The sequence below is a fragment of the Nannospalax galili genome, unplaced genomic scaffold (assembly GCF_000622305.1).
Source record: "Nannospalax galili isolate Female #2095 unplaced genomic scaffold, S.galili_v1.0 scaffold47, whole genome shotgun sequence".
Lineage (NCBI taxonomy): Eukaryota > Metazoa > Chordata > Mammalia > Rodentia > Spalacidae > Nannospalax > Nannospalax galili.
Genome location: NW_008357641.1, coordinates 412,058 through 416,894, shown reverse-complemented (window position 1 = coordinate 416,894; position 4,837 = coordinate 412,058).

Below are 4,837 nucleotides of genomic sequence, written 5' to 3'. Positions count from 1 at the left end.
GCCAACAAGATCAAGAATTTCTATTACATTCAGGGACTGTAACTGTCTCACCTCCAAATTAAACAAGGCAGAGTAACATGGTTTTCATGCAGTGTAACAGAGGCTAAACTAAGCTCTCTTTCAGAAGCACTGGTAGCTGACCCCCAGCCTCACTTCTGCCTGTAACTGTTCATTGAAATAGCACTGATGCTTCTATTTAGCTTCATGGACAGAATGGGGAGGGTCACAAGTGAGAATTTTGCTTTTAAAGGCTGAAGTTCAGGATTAATTCACTGTGAGTTTTAAAAGCCTGTTCTTGGGACTGGAGAGATGGTTCAGAGGTCAAGAATACTGGCTGCTCTTGCAGAGGAGCTGGGTTCAGTTTTCAGTACCCACATGGTGCTAACAACTGTACTGAACATCTGTTCCAGGAGTTCTCACTGTCTTCTGGCCTCCACAGACATTGCTGACATGGCTGTGTCGAACGCCCCCCAAGCCCACCAGGCTTGGGTCTTCAACAAGAAGGACACTCAGGACAAAGTCTGAAGTTATGTGAGGAATTTATTGAAAGGAAGGCAGGTGCAGGTTGAAGAGAGATCTCCAGAAGGAACTGAACTGTGGGGTCCCCCAGGTACTTTTTGTCTGACTTGGAGTTGTGGTTACCTAGGTGAGTTTTACTAACTGTCCCCGACCGCTTTCCGTCTCGCCGGCAAGAACGACGCGGGAGGACAAGTCAGGATCCTTCTGCAGCAGTTTATTTCATAAGCCTCTTACATAGCATACTAAGGATGAAGACCGAAGACGCCGAGAAGTGGGAGAGCTGTTGCTTATATATGCCCTAAAGGTCCCATTTATGACGTATAAGAAGCGGATTGGTTGCTGGAGATCACGCCACGGGAGGAGGCGAGGGAGAGCAGGCTCTTGTGCACGCCCCTTATGGGCGCAGCAGGATGTTTACTGTTAAGAAGGTCCGGATACCGGCGCCATCTTGTAATGGCGGCGGAGGCTGTGGCTCTCCACAGGCCCCCATCTCCTGAGAGCCGGGGATACCAGCTCTGAGCTGTGAGCCATTAGCCCTGCCTTTTTCAGGTTTTGGAGTTGGAACCGAGTGTCTCCCACATGCCAGTCTATTGCTCTACCACTGTATGGCTTTTCATCCATAATATTTTCTTTCACTTTTTCATTCCTATCTCCCTCCTTCCCTCCTCCCTCCCTTCATCCCTCCCTCCCTCCCTCCCTCCCTCCTTCCTTTCTTCCTTTTGTGATGGGCTCTCATGTGGCCCAGGCTGGCCTACAACTCACTATGTATTTGAGGATGACCTTGATCTCCTGATTCTTCTGCCTCCTGAGTATTGGGGTTACTGACCACCGGCATCACTGCCTCCCTCCCCTGTTTTATGTTTGTTTGTTTGTTTGCTTGTTTGTTTTTTATCTTTTTCGAGACAGGGTCTCCCTGTAGCCCCAGCTGTCCTGAAACTCACTAGATAGATCAGGCTGGCCCCAAGCTCACAGAGATCTGCCTACCTCTGCCTTCCAAGTGCTGGGATTAAAGACGTGTGCCACCACGTCCGGCCCTCCTGTTTTATGTTTATGATGGGGGTGGAACCCAGGATTTCTAGCCAAGTGCTGTACCGATTGAGCTACACCCCTATAGCCCTCTTTTTACTTTCATTCAATTCAAAATGTTGAAAATTCCTTTTGAGTCCCTCTTTAAAAAGTTTTTATTTTATTTTTTTGTTGTTTTAAAAAATATTTTATTATTTTTATTTTTATGTGTATGAATATATTGCCTGCATGTATGTGAGTGCACCTGTGTCGTGCATTGCCACGGAGGTCAGAAGAGGGCTTCGGATGGAGTTAAGGACGGTTCATAGCTGCCATGTGGGTGCTGGGCATCGAACCCAGGTCCTCTGCAAGAGCAGTCAGTGCTCTTAACCGCTGAGCTATCTCTGCAGCCCCCAACATGAAAGGTTTTGATGTTAAGGTATTGACTGCCAGTCATATCCTGCTCTCTACCCCTTCCCTTCCTCCTGCATGGGAATCAGAGAGCCTGGCTGCAGGCCTGCTATGAAGCTCCTCCACCATTAGAAGGTATATGAAGAGGCTTTTTCTTCTGCCACGTGGGCTGTGATGCTCTTTAGAGACCACGCCATGCTGCCTGTTTCTGGTGCTGGGGCCTGAACTCTCCTGAGTCTGTCATGGTATTGCCCCTCTTTCTGTCCATGGCATTAGTAACTCTGATAATAAACTCATTAGTTCCCCAGTACTCCTTCTCAGTGTTCTCTTGAACCACCTCCATCTACAACCTAGCAAATACTCCTGGATATTTGTGTCTAAACACTGGGAGATTTTCCAGGTATTGCTTCCTTAGTGGTTTCTAGTTAGTTTTCTTATAAAATCATTTGGCATGATTTCAATTCTGCAATCATCTTTTTGTTAGAACCCCCTTGCATCTATCTATTCCCTCCTCTCCCCTGATTTTTCTTCTTAGGAGTTTCTAACATTTCTTCCTCAGTTTTTGACTTCTTCTCCCTGTTGTTTCCAGGGCAGGGATTTTTCCCTGCTACATATTTTTTTGTGTGTGTTGCTTGAGGTAGAATCAGGGCCTTCCATATTCCAGACAAGTGCTGTCAGTCCCAGAGTAGGATTCTTGTTCATTTACTCATGCATCCCCAGCACTCAGCAAGAAGCCAGCATAGGCTAGGTGCTCAGTATATGTCTGTTGAGTGAATGAGTGAACACAAGAATCCCCGTTTGGCTTATCAACAGATACTCAGAGAAGCTGTTCTGTTCACCTGAGGTCACACAGCAGAAATGACAGAGTGGGGCCAGTCTGACCTAAGCCAGACCTTATGTTGTACTCAGGATGGACTAGGTTCTACTAGGTCCTGGATACCTACTTTTTGAGATAGGGTCTCCCTGTAGCCCCAGCTGGCCTGGAACTTGCTATGTAGACCAGGCTTGCTTTGAACTCACAGAGATCCACCTGCCTCTGCCTCCCAAGTGCTGGGACTACAGGCGTGCACCACCATGCCCAGCTTGAGGCTGCCTGTTTTTTTAAAATATTTTATTTATTATTTTTAGTTTATGTGTACGAGTGTATTGCCTGCATGTATATGAGTATACCTGTATTGTGCCATGCCTCGGAGGTCAGAAGAGGGCTTCGGATCCCCCTGGAACTGGAGTTAAGGACAGTTCATAGCTGCCATGTGGGTGCTGGGAATTGAACCCGGGTCCTTTGCAAGAGCAGTCAGTGCTCTTAACCGCTGAGCCATCTCTGCAGTCCTGAGGCTGCCTGTTTTTATTGCACTTCTCATGCTCCAGGGCCACCATCCTTCTGTCAGTGCACTCTTGGTTTTAAAACAAATGTTGTCATTCTCTCTCTCTCTCTCTCTCTCTCTCTCTCTCTCTCTCTCTCTCTACCAGAAGTTGATTTGGGTGTCTTCAATTTCAATTGCTCTTTATTACTATTTTTAAAAAATTATTTTTATTGAATTTTTGTGAATTTCATACAATATATTTTGATCATATTTAGATCTCCTGTATTTGTGTTCCCCTTACTAACCTCCCATCAAATTTCCTGTACTCTAATATTTATATTTTGTCTGGCATGAGCATGTGTGGGCCTTGTGCATGCTATCACCATTGCTGTGAGTTCATAGGAGTAACTGACCAGCTGTGTGAAAAACTCTGTTTCCTTGTGGTCGTCCACCTCCCCTGGCTCTTACAGTCTTTCTGCTCCCCTTCTGCAATGATCCCTGAGCCTTGGAAGGCAGAAGTTGGATACAGGTGTCCTATTCAGGGATGAGCAGTCTGCAGTCTCATTCTCTGCACATTAGCCAGTTGTAGTTCTCTGTGTTAATCACCATCTGCTCTATAAGGAAGGCTGAGAGTTGAGAGATGCATTAATCTATGGGTATAACAATAAGTCATTAGAAATCAGTTATTGGGCTCACCCCTTCATGCTGTGACCTGTCTAGCCTCAGGTTCCTAGGCCTAATATCAATATTAGGTGTGGGCTCCATCCTATGAAGCATATCTTAAATCTAATTAGAAAATAGTTGGACCACATGTAGAGGCACATGCCTTTAATTCCAGCATTTTGGCCTACATAGTGAGGCCAACTGAGGCTATAGGGAGACTCTGTCTCAAAAAATAGCGACAAGAAGAAAGCAGTTCCTTACTCTCATAATACTAGTGCCATCAGTGGGCATATCTTGCCAGACCAGTTGTTATAGCTTGCGGGATTCAAAGTTGAATAAGACTGATGATTAATTTCCTCTTCCGGTAACATGCACAGAGCCTTATAGTGCTGTGAATACTAACCAGCAGAGATAAAATTTTGAAGTCAGTACCAGCTTGATTCCTCCTCTTATTTGTTGTATGGCTCATGTATATAGTGTTTTCTGCAAAAGGGTCTTACCATGAAGTTCTGGTGGTTAACCAAGAGCAGGGGCAATGTTCAGTATTGTTTAAGGGTCTGTAGGACTCCTGGTCAACTGCTTCAAAAGAGGGCATGCATTCCTGACTTTTGGGCACTTACTTTTTTGCTAGCCTATGGTGTGTAGCAATGTCCCCCTGTTATAAGATAACTCCTTTTAGTTTCTTTTAATAATGTAGATACATGTACTAAAGTATATAAAGAAGCTTCTATAGTTTGTCTGCATCTGTATAAATGCAAATGTGTGAGTAAAGCCTGCAGAGGCCAGAAGAGAGCATCAGATTTCCCGGAACTGGAGTTATAGATGGTTGTTAGCTGCCATGTGGGTGCTGGGAATCGAACCCGGGTCCTCTGGAAGAGCAGTCATTGCTCTTAACTACTGAGCCATCTCTCCAGTCCCAGTTAAGCCATTTTTTA